This window comes from Oncorhynchus masou, unplaced genomic scaffold (genome assembly GCF_036934945.1).
Source record: "Oncorhynchus masou masou isolate Uvic2021 unplaced genomic scaffold, UVic_Omas_1.1 unplaced_scaffold_6119, whole genome shotgun sequence".
Classification (NCBI taxonomy): Eukaryota; Metazoa; Chordata; class Actinopteri; order Salmoniformes; family Salmonidae; genus Oncorhynchus; species Oncorhynchus masou.
The window spans coordinates 899-19037 of NW_027012545.1; the positions used below are offsets into that span (position 1 = coordinate 899).

The 18139-nt window shown below is 44.7% G+C and overlaps 1 pseudogene; it reads left to right on the forward strand.

Annotated features, from left to right (window-relative positions):
- The first annotated feature begins 3419 nt into the window (after positions 1 to 3419).
- Positions 3420 to 17841, forward strand: LOC135536395 (cytosolic endo-beta-N-acetylglucosaminidase-like; annotated as a pseudogene).
- The last annotated feature ends 298 nt before the right edge of the window (positions 17842 to 18139 follow it).

Here is an 18139-nt window from a genome sequence, read left to right on the forward strand (position 1 = left end):
TTTAGACCATGTAGGGCCCTTTAGACCATGTAGGAGTGCCCTTTAGACCATGTAGGAGGGCCCTTAGACCACGAGGGGCCTTTTAGATCATGTAGGGCTCCTTTTAGACCATGTAGGGAGGGCCCTTACGCCATGTAGGGCCCTCTTAGACCATGTAGGGCCCTTAGACCAGTGTAGGGCCCTTTAGACCATGCAGGGTTGTACATTGAATACGGGAATAGGGTGCCATTTGGGACTCATCCGAGTCCCCATACATTCCTGCATCCTTCATAGTTAATTCCGGTGTCTATACCTGACAGTCCAAATGCATGGGGCTGGGTTCTATGGTGAATAGACTATGAGAGTGTTTTCTCAAGGGACCTTGTGTGTTTTGGCACAAGTTCAAAAGAAAAGATAAAGTCAGCCAACAGAGTCCCATGTGTTAAAAACTAAACACTAGACAGATTTATACCAAACCTTTGATGGGGGCTTGACATGTCTGATTATGTTTGTCTTCCATGATGCTAGACCTGACACCCCAACCTGAGAACTCTGCTCTGACACCTCTTCCATGATGCTCAGATACACCCCAACCTGAGAACTCTGCTCTGACACCCTCTTCCATGATGCTCAGATACACCCCAACCTGAGAACTCTGCTCTGACACCCTCTTCCATGATGCTCAGATACACCCCAACCTGAGAACTCTGTTCTGACACCTCTTCCATGATGCTCAGATACACCCCAACCTGAGAACTCTGTTCTGACACCTCTGGTCTCTTGGCCCCACCCACCCCTACAGGAGGGCAGGTTCCGCTCAGCCCAGTCCAAGAACTTCTCTGTCCTGGCATCCCAATGGTGGAACCAGCTTCCCCTGACGCTAGGACAGCAGAGTCCCTGCCCATCTTCTGAAAACATCTGAAACCCTACCTCTTCAAAGAGTATCTTAAATAATCCCACAGCACCCCGACTCGCAACCTCTCCCTCACCCCAACCCCCCTCCAAAAAAAATGATTTTATTAAAAAAAGCCTTTCTTCCCCCTCTTACTAGCTCTGACTTAGCTGATAGCTACTTTACTGAGGAAAAATGTACTTGCCACGGCTGTGATATGTGGTTGTCTCACCTGGCTGTTGTACGTTGAATACACTAACTGTACGTGGCTCTCGGAGCAGTGGGTTAACTGCCTGTTCAGGGGCAGAACGACAGATTTGTACCTTGTCAGCTCGGGGTTTGAACTCTCAACCTTCTGGTTACTAGTCCAATGCTCTAACCACTAGGCTACCCTGCCGCCCCCAATATGAACACCCTATGGAACCCTGAGACATCCTGAGATGGTCTTCAAACTAATATGACCACCTAATGGAACCATGAGACATTATTTCACTTAGCCCTGTATTGTTGGACCTCAGAGCTTATGATTGTCACTGTACCCTGTAATTACATGGTCAACCCTGCACATGTGACTGATAAACCCTCTAATCTAATCTAATTAGAGCATCTGGGGTGGCAGCTAGCCTAGTGGTTAGAGCGTTGGCCCAGTAACCAGCAGGTAGCCTAGTGGTTAGAGCATTGGGCCAGTAACCAGCAGGTAGCCTAGTGGTTAGAGCGTTGGGCCAGTAACCAGCAGCTAGCCTAGTGGTTAGAGCGTTGGGCCAGTAACCAGCAGCTAGCCTAGTGGTTAGAGCGTTGGGCCAGTAACCAGCAGGTAGCCTAGTGGTTAGAGCGTTGGGCCAGTAACCAGCAGGTAGCCTAGTGGTTAGAGCGTTGGGCGAGTAACCAGCAGGTAGCCTAGTGGTTAGAGCGTTGGCCCAGTAACCAGCAGGTAGCCTAGTGGTTAGAGCGTTGGGGCCAGTAACCAGCAGGTAGCCTAGTGGTTAGAGCGTTGGGCCAGTAACCAGCAGGTAGCCTAGTGGTTAGAGCGTTGGGCCAGTAACCAGCAGCTAGCCTAGTGGTTAGAGCGTTGGGCCAGTAACCAGCAGCTAGCCTAGTGGTTAGAGCGTTGGGCCAGTAACCAGCAGCTAGCCTAGTGGTTAGAGCATTGGGCCAGTAACCAGCAGGTAGCCTAGTGGTTAGAGAGTTGGGCCAGTAACCAGCAGGGAGCCTAGTGGTTAGAGCGTTGGGCCAGTAACCAGCAGCTAGCCTAGTGGTTAGAGCGTTGGGCCAGTAAACAGCAGGTAGCCTAGTGGTTAGGGAGCGTTGGGCCAGTAACCAGCAGGTAGCCTAGTGGTTAGAGCGTTGGGCCAGTAACCAGCAGGTAGCCTAGTGGTTAGAGAGTTGGGCCAGTAACCAGCAGGGAGCCTAGTGGTTAGAGCGTTGGGCCAGTAACCAGCAGGTAGCCTAGTGGTTAGAGAGTTGGGCCAGTAAACAGCAGGTAGCCTAGTGGTTAGAGCGTTGGGCCAGTAACCAGCAGGTAGCCTAGTGGTTAGAGCGTTGGGCCAGTAACCAGCAGGTAGCCTAGTGGTTAGAGCGTTGGGCCAGTAACCAGCAGGTAGCCTAGTGGTTAGAGAGTTGGGCCAGTAACCAGCAGGGAGCCTAGTGGTTAGAGCGTTGGGCCAGTAACCGAAAGGTTGCTAGATTGAATCCCCGAGCCGACAAGGTAAAAATCTGTTGTTCTGGCACTGAACAAGGCAGTTAACCCACTGTTCCTAGGCTGTCATTGTAAATAAGAATTTGTTCTTAACTGACTTCCCAAGTTAAATACATTTTTTTTTATAAAAAAAAAAAATCTGTCCTAAATTAAAGCTGGTTAATTAAACGTTTTTAAATAGTTAGTAGCCTACACTCCCCCAGCTAGAACATCCAAGAGATCACCTTTAATTTCACAGGCAACCACTAGTGATGATGATGAGGGTTATTGTGAGGCCCACAATGTGCAGTCAACATCCAAACAACGTTGGTGTGTTTGCTGGGTAGGTCACTCTATTGGCTGGTCCAGCAATTATGATTTTTGGACACAATAATCCCACTGTAATTATATCTAATTATAGTGGACAAAACATTATGAACACCTGCTCTTTCTATGACATGAATGGTCCACCACCCCAAAGGACATCCAGCCAACTTGACACAACTGTGGGAAGCATTGGAGTCAACATGGGCCAGCTTTCGACACCTTGTAGAGTCCATGCCCCAACAAATTGAGGCTGCTCTAATGGCAGAAGGGGGTGCAACTCAATATTAGGAAGTTGTTCTTAATGTTTTATTCGTTGTGTTCCCGTGACCTTTTGAATGACTGGCATGTCTGTATGACAAGGGTTTTCTATCGCCATCTAGTGGCCGGTATGACCTCAAAATCCACCAAAGCCAAAACTCCATGCCGGGTTTTCTGTCCAACAACACGACGAACGGCAGTCGCTGTCAAAAAACACCTTCCACGTGATCGCCTCATCTCAGCTGTCATTCGTTGGCCGAAGCACACGCTTTGAACATCATCACAACTGCAGCCAATCGCAGGAAACAAGGAAATGTTTCTTTCGCGCTCTGTCCCGAACATGAGCAATGCAACATTCTGCCGTTGATGCATGTTTATGTGTCTTCCGTTCAGTCATAGACTTCTAACTCATATTTCTCACCATGGACGGTGCATTGACTACTGAGCATCTGGAGGATGGGTCTTTGCGGAGGAGAAAGACAGAAGACGACGGAGAGGATCAGATTGGGAGCAAGTTGTCAAAAACGGAAACCACCGGGTAACTTTTTTTTTTGACAGCTGCCACTTCGTAGGTTGTGTCGGCCTCCCTCTGGGCCGCTGATAAGTCGAGTTGTTTTAAGTTCACAGAGCACGCAACCCACATTTTACAGCAGCTAGAATAAACATAATGATTTAATCAATCACATGCAATGATAAATACAATGGTTGAAAGGAATACAGTACTGAATTTTAAATCTATGCTTGGCTTCACACATGGTCTCTGTGTCGTACTGTACTGTATGGTACTGTACTGTATGGTACTGTACTGTACTCTATGGTACTGTACTGTACTCTATGGTACTGTACTCTATGGTACTGTACTCTATGGTACTGTACTGTACTGTATGGTACTGTACTGTACTCTATGGTACTGTACTGTACTCTATGGTACTGTACTGTACTCTATGGTACTGTACTGTATGGTACTATACTCTATGGTACTATACTCTATGGTACTATACTCTATGGTACTGTACTGTACTCTATGGTACTGTACTCTATGGTACTGTACTCTATGGTACTGTACTGTACTCTATGGTACTATACTCTATGGTACTATACTCTATGGTACTGTACTGTACTCTATGGTACTGTACTATACTGTACTCTATGGTACTGTACTGTACTCTATGGTACTGTACTCTATGGTACTATACTCTATGGTACTGTACTGTACTCTATGGTACTGTACTATACTGTACTCTATGGTACTGTACTATACTCTATGGTAATGTACTGTACTCTATGGTACTGTACTCAATGGTACTGTACTGTACTCTCTGGTACTATACTATATGGTACTGTACTATATTCTATGGTACTGTACTGTATGGTACTGTACTATATGGTACTGTACTCTATGGTACTGTACTGTACTCTATGGTACTATACTCTATGGTACTATACTCTATGGTACTGTACTGTACTCTATGGTACTATACTCTATGGTACTATACTCTATGGCACTATACTCTATGGTACTGTACTCTATGGTACTGTACTATATGGTACTGTACTGTATGGTACTTTACTGTACTCTATGGTACTGTACTATATGGTACTGTACTCTATGGTACTGTACTCTATGGTACTGTACTCTATGGTACTGTACTCTAAGGTACTGTACTGTACTCTATGGTACTGTACTCTATGGTACTGTACTCTATGGTACTGTACTGTACTCTATGGTACTGTACTGTATGGTACTGTACTGTATGGTACTTTAATGTACTCTATGGTACTGTACTATATGGTACTGTACTCTATGGTACTGTACTGTACTCTATGGTACTGTACTATATGATACTGTACTCTATGGTACTGTACTATATGGTACTGTACTGTACTATATGGTACTGTACTGTATGGTACTGTACTGTACTCTATGGTACTGTACTCTATGGTACTGTACTGTGCTGTATGGTACTGTACTATATGGTACTGTACTGTACTCTATGGTACTGTACTGTATGGTACTGTACTGTACTCTATGGTACTGTACTGTACTCTATGGTACTGTACTCTATGGTACTGTATGGTACTGGACTGTACTCTATGGTACTGTACTCTATGGTACTGTACTGTGCTGTATGGTACTGTACTATATATACTGTACTGTACTCTATGGTACTGTACTCTATGGTACTGTACTGTACTCTATGGTACTGTACTCTATGGTACTGTACTGTGCTGTACTATATGGTACTGTACTGTACTCTATGGTACTGTACTCTATGGGTACTGTACTGTACTGTACTATATGGTACTGTACTGTACTATATGGTACTGTATGGTACTGTACTGTACTCTATGGTACTGGACTGTACTCTATGTTACTGTACTGTATGGTACTGTACTGTACTCTATGTTACTGTACTGTATGGTACTGTACTGTATGGTACTGTACTCTATGGTACTGTACTCTATGGTACTGGTACTGTGCTGTATGGTACTGTCTATATGGTACTGTACTGTACTCTATGGTACTGTACTGTATGGTACTGTACTGTACTCTATGGTACTGTACTGTACTCTATGGTACTGTACTCTATGGTACTGTATGGTGGACTGTACTCTGTACTGTACTATATGGTACTGTACTGTGCTGTATGGTACTGTACTATATGGTACTGTACTGTACTCTATGGGTACTCTGGTACTGTACTCTATGGTACTGTACTCTATGGTACTGTACTGTGCTGTACTATATGGTACTGTACTGTACTCTATGGTACTGTACTCTATGGTACTGTACTGTACTGTACTATATGGTACTGTACTGTACTATATGGTACTGTACTGTATGGTACTGTACTGTACTCTATGGTACTGGACTGTACTCTATGTTACTGTACTGTATGGTACTGTACTGTACTCTATGTTACTGTACTGTATGGTACTGGACTGTATGCTACTGTACTGTACTATATGGTACTGTACTGTATGTACTGTACTCTATGTTACTGTACTGTATGGTACTGGACTGTACTCTATGGTACTGTACTGTATGGTACTGTACTGTACTCTATGGTACTGTACTCTATGGTACTGTACTCTATGGTACTGTATGGTACTGGACTGTACTCTATGGTACTGTACTCTATGGTACTGTACTGTGCTGTATGGTACTGTACTATATGGTACTGTACTGTACTCTATGGTACTGTACTCTATGGTACTGTACTGTACTCTATGGTACTGTACTCTATGGTACTGTACTGTGCTGTACTATATGGTACTGTACTGTACTCTATGGTACTGTACTCTATGGTACTGTACTGTACTGTACTATATGGTACTGTACTGTACTATATGGTACTGTACTGTATGGTACTGTACTGTACTCTATGGTACTGGACTGTACTCTATGTTACTGTACTGTATGGTACTGTACTGTACTCTATGTTACTGTACTGTATGGTACTGGACTGTATGCTACTGTACTGTACTATATGGTACTGTACTGTATGGTACTGTACTCTATGTTACTGTACTGTATGGTACTGGACTCTATGGTACTGGACTGTATGGTACTGGAAGAGGTGTACAGACTGGCTGTGTCCCCAATGGCACCGGATTCACTATATAGGGCACTACTTATAGGGAATAGAGGGGGAATATAGCACACTACCTATAGGGAATAGAGGGGGAATATAGTGCACTAGTTATAGTAATAGGGAATAGAGGGGGAATATAGCACACTACCTATAGGGAATAGAGGGGGAATATAGCACACTACCTATAGGAAATAGAGGGGGAATATAGCACACTACCTATAGGGAATAGAGAAGTAGCTCACTACTTATAGGGAATAGAGGGGGAATATAGTGCACTAGTTATAGGAAATAGAGGGGAATATAGTGCACTAGTTATAGGAAATAGAGGGGGTAATAGGGAATAGAGGGGGAATATAGTGCACTAGTTATAGTAATAGGGAATATAGTTATAGGGAATAGAGGGGGAATATAGTGCACTAGTTATAGTAATAGGGAATAGAGGGGGAATATAGTGCACTACTTATAGGGAATAGAGGGGGAATATAGTGCACTAGTTATTGGAAATAGAGGGGGAATATAGCACACTACCTATAGGGAATAGAGAAGTAGCTCACTACTTATAGGGAATAGAGGGGGAATATAGTGCACTAGTTATAGGGAATAGAGGGGGAATAGAGTGCCATTTTTCAACGCACCCACAACATAATGAAAACCAACATCTCTATAGCACAGCAATAGACAAGAATAGCAATTAGTACAGAATAACAAACTGTTAAAAGTTAACTGTTAAAAGTTATAAAACTCACACCGAGAGGGTTCTCGATGTTGATCAGCCAACCATCGAAGCCGTACTGTATGGTACTGTACTGTACTGTATGGTACTGTACTGTATGGTACTGTACTGTATGGTACTATGGTACTGGACTGTATGGTACTGGACTGTACTCTATGGTACTGTACTCTATGGTACTGTACTGTACATTCTAAATGTATTGTCATTCATATTTCACCAGTTTGGAGTCTTGCTTGGATGAGCCAGTTGAGTTGAGAAGTGTTCATGAAGTCATCAAGTATGGAGCCTCATCTCTGCCAGGTTGGTACAGAGTATAGACTGTATAACAGTACAGAGTATAGACTGTCTAACATTACATAATATAGACTGTATAACAGTACAGAGTATAGACTGTCTAACAGAGTATAGACTGTATAACAGAGTATAGACTGTATAACAGTACAGAATATAGACTGTCTAACAGAGTATAGACTGTATAACAGTACAGAGTATAGACTGTATAACAGTACAGAGTATAGACTGTCTAACAGTACAGAGTATAGACTGTCTAACAGTACAGAGTATAGACTGTCTAACAGTACAGAGTATAGACTGTCTAACTAGTACAGAGTATAGACTGTCTAACAGTACAGAGTATAGACTGTCTAACAGTACAGAGTATAGACTGTCTAACAGTACAGAGTATAGACTGTCTAACAGTACAGAGTATAGACTGTCTAACAGTACAGAGTATAGACTGTCTAACAGTACAGAGTATAGACTGTCTAACAGTACAGAGTATAGACTGTCTAATAACAGAGTATAGAGTATAGACTGTCTAACAGTACAGAGTATAGACTGTCTAACAGTACAGAGTATAGACTGTCTAACAGTACAGAGTATAGACTGTCTAACAGTACAGAGTATAGACTGTATAACAGTACAGAGTATAGACTGTCTAACAGCACAGAGTATAGACTGTATAACAGTACAGAGTATAGACTGTCTAACAGTACAGAGTACAGACTGTCTAACAGTACAGAGTATAGACTGTCTAACAGTACAGAGTATAGACTGTCTAACAGTACAGAGTATAGACTGTCTAACAGTACAGAGTATAGACTGTCTAACAGTACAGAGTATAGACTGTCTAACAGTACAGAGTATAGACTGTGTACCAGTACAGAGTATAGACTGTATACAGAGTATAGCCTAACATACATAATATAGCCTGTCTAACAGTACATAATATAGACTGTCTAACAGTACATAATATAGACTGTATAACAGTACATAATATAGACTGTATACAGAGTATAGACTGTCTAACAATACAGAGTATAGACTGTCTAACAGTACATAATATAGACTGTATACCAGTACAGAGTATAGACTGTATACCAGTACAGAGTATAGACTGTATACCAGTACAGAGTATAGACTGTATACAGAGTATAGACTGTCTAACAGTACATAATATAGACTGTATAACAGTACATAATATAGACTGTCTAACAGTACAGAGTATAGACTGTCTAAGAGTACATAATATAGACTGTATAGCAGTATAGAGTGCAGACTGTCTAACAGTACAGAATATAGACTGTATACCAGTACAGAGTATAGACTGTATACCAGTACAGAGTATAGACTGTCTAACAGTACAGATATAGACTGTATAGAGTATAGACTGTCTAACAGTACATAATATAGACTGTATAACAGTACATAATATAGACTGTATACAGAGTATAGACTAACAGTACAGAGTATAGACTTCAACAGTACATAATATAGACTGTACAGCACATAATATAGACTGTATACCAGTACAGAGTAGTACTGTATACCAGTACAGATATAGACTGTATACCAGTACAGAGTATAGACTGTATACCAGTACAGAGTATAGACTGTATACCAGTACAGAGTATAGACTGCATACCAGTACAGAGGCTAACAGTACAGAGTATAGACTGTATACCAGTACAGAGTATAGACTGTCTAACAGTACAGAGTATAGACTGTCTAACAGAGTATAGACTGTCTAACAGTACAGAGTATAGACTGTCTAACAGAGTATAGACTGTCTAACAGAGTATAGACTGTCTAACAGTACAGAGTATAGACTGTATACCAGACTGTCTAACAGTACAGAGTATAGACTGTCTAACAACAGAGTATAGACTGTCTAACAGTACAGAGTATAGACTGTCTAACAGTACAGAGTATAGACTGTCTAACAGTACAGAGTATAGACTGTATAACAGTACAGAGTATAGACTGTCTAACAGTACAGAGTATAGACTGTCTAACAGTACAGAGTATAGACTGTCTAACAGTACATAATATAGACTGTCTAACAGTACAGAGTATAGACTGTCTAACAGTACAGAGTATAGACTGTCTAACAGTACAGAGTATAGACTGTATACAGAGTATAGACTGTATAACAGTACAGAGTATAGACTGTCTAACAGTACAGAGTATAGACTGTCTAACAGTACAGAGTATAGACTGTCTAACAGTACAGAGTATAGACTGTCTAACAGTACAGAGTGTAGACTGTATAACAGTACATAGTATAGACTGTAACAGTACAGAGTATACACAGAGTATAGACTGTATACCAGTACAGAGTATAGACTGTATACCAGTACAGAGTATAGACTGTATACCAGTACAGAGTATAGACTGTATACCAGTACAGAGTATAGACTGTCTAACAGTACAGAGTATAGACTGTATACCAGTACAGAGTATAGACTGTATAACAGTACATAATATAGACTGTATAACAGTACAGAGTATAGACTGTCAGTACAGAGTATAGACTGTATAACAGTACAGAGTATAGACTGTATAACAGTACAGAGTATAGACTGTCTAACAGTACAGAGTATAGACTGTATACCAGTACAGAGTATAGACTGTATACCAGTACAGAGTATAGACTGTATACCAGTACAGAGTATAGACTGTATACCAGTACAGAGTATAGACTGTCTAACAGTACAGAGTATAGACTGTCTACCAGTACAGAGTATAGACTGTCTAACAGTACAGAGTATAGACTGTCTAACAGAGTATAGACTGTCTAACAGTACAGAGTATAGACTGTCTAACAGTACAGAGTATAGACTGTATACCAGTACAGAGTATAGACTGTCTAACAGTACAGAGTATAGACTGTCTAACAGTACAGAGTATAGACTGTCTAACAGTACAGAGTATAGACTGTCTAACAGTACAGAGTATAGACTGTCTAACAGTACAGAGTATAGACTGTCTAACAGTACAGAGTATAGACTGTATACTAGTACAGACTGTATAGACTGTCTAACAGTACAGAGTATAGACTGTCTAACAGTACAGAGTATAGACTGTCTAACAGTACAGAGTATAGACTGTCTAACAGTACAGAGTATAGACTGTAACAGTACAGAGTATAGACTGTCTAACAGTACAGAGTATAGACTGTCTAACAGAGTATAGACTGTCTAACAGTACAGAGTATAGACTGTCTAACAGTACAGAGTATAGACTGTCTAACAGTACATAATATAGACTGTCTAACAGTACAGAGTATAGACTGTCAGAGTAACAGTACAGAGTATAGACTGTCTAACAGTACAGAAAGTATAGACTGTATAACAGTACAGAGTATAGACTGTCTAACAGTACAGAGTGTAGACTGTCTAACAGTACAGAGTGTAGACTGTCTAACAGTACAGAGTATAGACTGTCTAACAGTACAGAGTATAGACTGTATACCAGTACAGAGTATAGACTGTCTACCAGTACAAAGTATAGACTGTATATACAGAGTATAGACTGTATACCAGTACAGAGTATAGACTGTCTAACAGTACAGAGTATAGACTGTATACCAGTACAGAGTATAGACTGTCTAACAGTACAGAGTATAGACTGTATACCAGTACAGAGTATAGGACTGTCTAACAAAGTACAGAGTATAGACTGTATAACAGTACAGAGTATAGACTGTCCAACAGTACAGAGTATAGACTGTCTACCAGTACAGAGTATAGACTGTCTAACAGTACAGAGTATAGACTGTCTAACAGTACAGAGTGTAGACTGTCTAACAGTACAGAGTATAGACTGTATAACAGTACAGAGTATAGACTGTATACAGAGTATAGACTGTATACCAGTACAGAGTATAGACTGTCTAATAGTACATAATATAGACTGTCTAACAGTACAGAGTATAGACTGTATACCAGTACAGAGTATAGACTGTATAACAGTACAGAGTATAGACTGTCTAACAGTACATAATATAGACTGTCTAACAGTACAGAGTATAGACTGTATACCAGTACAGAGTGTAGACTGTCTAACAGTACAGAGTATAGACTGTCTAACAGTACAGAGTATAGACTGTCTAACAGTACAGAGTATAGACTGTCTAACAGTACAGAGTATAGACTGTCTAACAGTACAGAGTATAGACTGTCTAACAGTACATAATATAGACTGTCTAACAGTACATAATATAGACTGTCTAACAGTACAGAGTATAGACTGTATACCAGTACAGAGTATAGACTGTCTAACAGTACATAGTATAGACTGTCTAACAGTACAGAGCCTCTGAGTTTCAGAAGGTTTTCATCCTTAGGAAATGACAGGACAGTGGAATGATGAAATAGCTGTCACACTCAGGTTATAGTGATACTGGCCCTGTTCGTTCTGCTCACCCAGTTGTTTGGTCGCCAGGCCGACCTGAAGACACAGTAATCACTCGTATTCAGTGAAAACTCAAATGTTACCACAAGCACAAAGAACGAACCAATCTGTGCCTTTCCCTTTACAGCTAAGCATTATGACCCGGACACCACCGAGCCAATCGGCTCCGGCCTTCAGTCCCTGGAGGAGCTGTTGTCGTGGAAACGCAGCGAGGCCAACCCCTTCAACGTGGCGACGGTGCCCCTGGCCAATCGGGAGCCTTCTCTGGCCAGCACGCCGCACCGGACTCTGGTGAGTCACGACATGATGGGCGGATACCTGGATGACAGGTAGGTTGACCTCTCACCTCTGAACTCTCACCTGTGAACAATGAACTGCCACAAGTAGACTTTGTTTGCACACTCATGACTCTTCTACGATTGGCTATTACTAAATTCTCACATAACAACGTACTCATTGTGTTGGAAGTCCCTTTTGGATTAAAAGTGTTTTGCTCAGTGGTACGACTAAATTCCCTCTCACCTTTGACCCCTGACCTCTCTCCTCAGGTTTCTGCAGGGAGCAGAGTCGGATGCTCCCTATGTGTTCTACCACTGGCAGTACATCGACGTGTTTAACTACTTCAGCCACACACGTGACCATCCCCCCTGCCGTCTGGACCACCGCTGCTCACAGACACGGAGTCATCGTCCTGGGTGAGACTCAACGTGGGCCACGTCCCAATAATCTCTCTCTTTCCTCCTGAACAAGTGTGTACTTGTTCACTGCTCCCTACGAATGGGAAAATATTGGATTGGTATAGAGATGGGGGTACAGAGGGATTTGTTTTTACAACAGTGATTTCCTGTCAATCCATGAAGGAAAGTGAATAAGTGCACACTTTGGGAGAAAGCAGAGATTATTGGGATTCAATAATACCCTTGTAGTTATATATCTTTTCACGAGCCGAACTGAGCCGAACCCCAGCTGTAGGGTCTAAGTGGGCCTGGTAATGTGGCGTGATGCATGCTGAAATGTCAAAATATTCAAGTCATCACGGTTAGGTTCATTCTGGCGGACCAGCAGTCTGAAAGTGGTACAGTGTTACAGTATGTCGTACATTGTGTACACTACTGGTTTCCACCAGTCTGTTCTCTGCCTTCACTCAGAGGAAGTGTTGTCTACACTCAGAGGAAGTGTTGTCTACCACTCAGAGGAAGTGTTGTCTACCACTTAGAGGAAGTGTTGTCTACCACTAAGAGGAAGTGTTGTCTACCAGTCAGAGGAAGTATTGTCTACCACTCAGAGAGAGTAATTTGTCTACCACTCCAGAGGAAGTGTTGTCTACCACTCAGAGGAAGTGTTGTCTACCACTCAGAGGAAGTGTTGTCTACCACTCAGAGGAAGTGTTGTCTACCACTCCGAGGAAGTGTTGTCTACCACTCCGAGGAAGTGTTGTCTACCACTCGAGGAAGTGTTGTCTACCACTCAGAGGAAGTGTTGTCTACCACTCAGAGGAAGTGTTGTCCACTCCTACTGTGCTGGAGAGACGCTAACTCTACTTTCTCAGCCAGTCGAGAGGTTTTAGTTTCACTTTTAATCCTCTTGTTTGTGACCTTCAGGTTTTAGGCTGTGGTTTTCACGTCTACTGTGTACGTGACTGTGTGTGTGTGTGTGTGTGTGTGTGTGTGTGTGTGTGTGTGTGTGTGTGTGTGTGTGTGTGTGTGTGTGTCGGAGTGACTGTCTCACTGTGTACGTGACTGTGTACGTGACTGTGTGTGTGTGTCGGAGTGACTGTGTGTGTGTGTCGGAGTGACTGTGTGTGTGTGTGTGTCCGAGTGACTGTGTGTGTGTGTGTCGGAGTGACTGTGTGTGTGTGTGTCCGAGTGACTGTGTGTGTAGGAGTGACTGTGTGTGTGTGTCGGAGTGACTGTCTCACTCAGGTCATATACAGTGAGATGTACAGAATAAGGGGTTGAACCTTACAGATTAAATTCTAATAGTTTACACAATGTACATGAGAGAGAACACAAGCCTTCTATATCAAACAGATTATATTCTAAGTGTTGGATTCATTTCTGAAACGGTTGGAACATTTGCCTTCTTCAGTACTGATAGGGCTCACGTTGAGAATATAGGTGCTGATCTGACGGCCTCAAAGTCACACTGCTGATTGGTCTGTTTGAGTTCCACAGTGACTGATCGACGGCTGTGATTGGCTTGTTCTCCAGGCACCTTCATCACTGAGTGGACGGACGGGGAAGATGTGCGAGGTCTTCCTGAAAGAGGAGGAGTCTTACAGGCCGTAGCTGATAGGCTGGTTCAGATAGCCCACTGTTACGGCTTCATGGTTGGCTGATCAACATCGAGAACCCTCTCGGTGTGAGTTTTATAACTTTTAACAGTTTGTTATTCTGTACTAAAATCTTGTCTATTGCTGTGCTATAGAGATGTTGGTTTTCATTATGTTGTGGGTGCGTTGAAAAATGGCACTCTATTCCCCCTCTATTCCCTATAACTAGTGCACTATATTCCCCTCTATTCCCTATAACTAGTGCACTATATTCCCTCCATTCCCTATAAGTAGTGAGCTACTTCTCTATTCCCTATAGGTAGTGTGCTATATTCCCCTCTATTTCCAATAACTAGTGCACTATATTCCCCCTCTATTCCCTATAACTAGTGCACTATATTCCCTTTCTATTCCCCATAACTAATGCACTATATTCCCCTCTATTCCCTATAAGTAGTGCCCTATATAGTGAATCCAGTGCCATTGGGGACACAGCCAGTCTGACTTTCTTCACCTGTAGACACTTGTTTCCTCTGAAAGGAGTGTACAGGTTAAAGCAGTATGGTAGGAACAGCAATAATGACCTCATCAGTTGTCTGCACGCTGTTGAACTCCAGAACGTCAACAATGACAAGTCTCCTTTAGGTCACAGCCTCCCTGTTATCTGCTGTCCTACAGTATACTGCCCTGTATTACTGTGCTGAACCCAGAACATCAACAAGTTCCTTTAGGTCTACAGCCTCCCTGTTATCTGCTGTCCTACAGTATACTGCCCTGTATTACTGTGCTGAACCCAGAACATCAACAAGTCTCCTTTAGGTCTACAGCCTCCCTGTTATCTGCTGTCCTACAGTATACTGCCCTGTATTACTGTGCTGAACCCAGAACATCAACAAGTCTCCTTTAGGTCTACAGCCTCCCTGTTATCTACTGTCATACAGTATAGTCACCTGTATTACTGTGCTGAACCCAGAACGTCAAGTGGACTAGTAGTGAACTAGGGGACAGAGGGGGCCATTTGGGAAACACGTTGATGATTGTAACGCGTATGTTCCTGCCCTCCGTCTCCTCTCGTGTCATTAGGAGACTGCTGTGAAGAACACTCCTCTGTTTCTACGTTATCTGACGGACCAGATGCACGAGAGAGTCCCTGGTAGTATGGTGCTGTGGTATGACTCTGTTCTGGAGAAGCGGACAGCTCAAATGGCAGAATGAACTCAACCCATCCAACAGGGGTGGACAGGGGAGAGGAGGTGAGGGAGGGGGAGGGAGTGGAAAATGTGGATAGGGAAGATAAGGAGATCTTTTACACCTCTCTCTCTCTCCACTCCCCCTTCACCTCTCTCTCTCCACTCCCCCTTCACCTCTCTCTCTCTCTCCACTCCCCCTTCACCTATCTCTCTCCACTCCCCCTTCACCTCTCTCTCTCTCTCTCTCTCTCTCCACTCCCCCCTTCACCTCTCTCCCTCTCTCTCTCTCTCCACTCCCCTCTTCACCTCTCTCTCTCTCTACTCCCCCTTCACCTCTCTCTCTCTCTCTACTCCCCCTTCACCTCTCTCTCTCTCTCTCTCTCACTCCCCCTTCACCTCTCTCTCTCCACTCCCCCTTCACCTCTCTCTCTCTCTCTCTCCCCACTCCCCCTTCACCTCTCTCTCTCTCCCTCCCCTTCACCTCCACTCCCCTTCACCTCTCTCTCTCTCTCCACTCCCCCTTCACCTCTCTCTCTCCACTCCCCCTTCACCTCTCTCTCTCCACTCCCTTCACCTCTCTCTCTCCCTTCACCTCTCTCTCTCCCTCCCCCTTCACCTCCTCTCCACTCCCCTCCTATCTCTCTCCACTTTCACCTCTCTCTCTCCACTCCCCCTTCACCTCTCTTCTCCACTCCCCCTTCACCTCTCTCTCCACTCCCCTTCACCTCTCTCCTCTCTCCACCCCTTCACCTCTCTCTCTCCACTCCCCTTCACCTCTCTCTCTCCACTCCCCCCTTCACCTCTCTCTCTCCACTCCCCCTTCACTCTCTCTCTCTCTCTCACTCCCCTTCACACTCTCTCTCTCCACTCCCCCTTCACCTCTCTCTCTCACTCCCCTTCACCTCTCTCTCTCCACTCCCCCCTTCATCTCTCTCTCTCCACTTCCCCTTCACCTCTCTCTCTCCCCTTCACCTCTCTCTCCACTCCCCCCTTCACTCTCTCTCTCTCCACTCCCCACTTCACCTCTCTCTCTCTCTCCACTCCCCCTTCACCTCTCTCTCTCCACTCCCCCTTCACCTCTCTCTCTCCACTCCCCCTTCACCTCTCTCTCTCCACTCCCCCCTTCACCTCTCTCTCCCTCCCCCTTCACCTCTCTCTCTCCACTCCCCTTCACTCTCTCTCTCCACTCCCCTTCACCTCTCTCTACTCCACTCCCCCTTCATCCTCTCTCTCTCCACTCCCCCTTCACCTCTCTCTCTCCACTCCCCACTTCACCTCTCTCTCTCTCTCTCTCCACTCCTTCCCTTCACTCTATCTTCTTCTCCACTCCCCCTTCACCTTTCTCTCCTCCCCTTCACCTCTCTCTCTCCCACTCCCCCTTCACCTCTCTCTCTCTCTCCACTCTCCCCCTTCGACCTCTCTCTCTCTCCACTCTCCCCCCTTCGCCTCTCTCTCTCACTCTCCCTCACTTCTCTCTCTCCACTCTCCCCCTTCGCCTCTCTCTCTCTCCTCTCCCCACTTCACTCTCTCTCCCACTCCCCACTTCACCTCTCTCTCTCCCACACTCCCCACTTCACCTCTCTCTCTCTCCACTCCCCACTTCACCTCTCTCCCTCTCCACTCCCCCACTTCACCTCTCTCTCTCCCTCCCCACTTCACCCTCTCTCTCTCTCCACTCCCCACTTCACCTCTCTCTCTCCACTCCCCACTTCACCTCTCTCTCTCTCTCACTCCCACTTCACCTCTCTCTCTCTCTCCACTCCCCACTTCACCTCTCTCTCTCCACTCCCCCTTCTTCTCTCTCTCTCCACTCCCCCCTTCACCTCTCTCTCTCCACTCCCCCTTCACCTCTCTCTCTCCCTCCCCTTCACCTATCTCTCTCCACTCCCCCTTCACCTCTCTCTCTCCACTCCCCCCCTTCACCTCTCTCTCCACTCCCCCTTCACCTCTCTCTCTCCACTCCCCCCCTTCACCTCTCTCTCCCCACTTCACCTCTCTCTCTCTCCCCACTCCCCCCTTCACCTCTCTCTCCCCACTCCCCCCTTCTCTCAGAGTGTTTTTCTCAGCGTGTGATGGTATCTTCACCAACTATAACTGGACAGAGCAGAACCTGGAGGGAATGAAGGCCTACTCAGCTGCTCAGGGCCGGCTGGCGGACATCTTTGTTGGGGTGGACGTGTTCGCCAGGGGAGAGGTGGTGGGGGGGAAGCTGGAGACTAATAAGGTTAGAATTGGGAGGGTCGGGTCGGAGGGGGAGGGTAGGAGGGAGATGGTGGGAGAAGGGTGGGGTGTGTGGGTAGGAGGGAGGGTAGGAGGGGGAAGGGTGGGGTGTGTGGGTAGGAGGGGGGGTAGGGAGATGGTGGGAGAAGGGTGGGGTGTGTGGGTAGGAGGGAGAGGGGGTAGGGAGGATGGTGGGAGAAGGGAGTGGGGTGTGTGGGTAAGGAGGGGAGAGGGGGGTAGGGAGATGGTGGGAGAAGGGTGGGGGGTGTGTGTGTCAGTGCTTTAGTGACAGGTACGTGTAT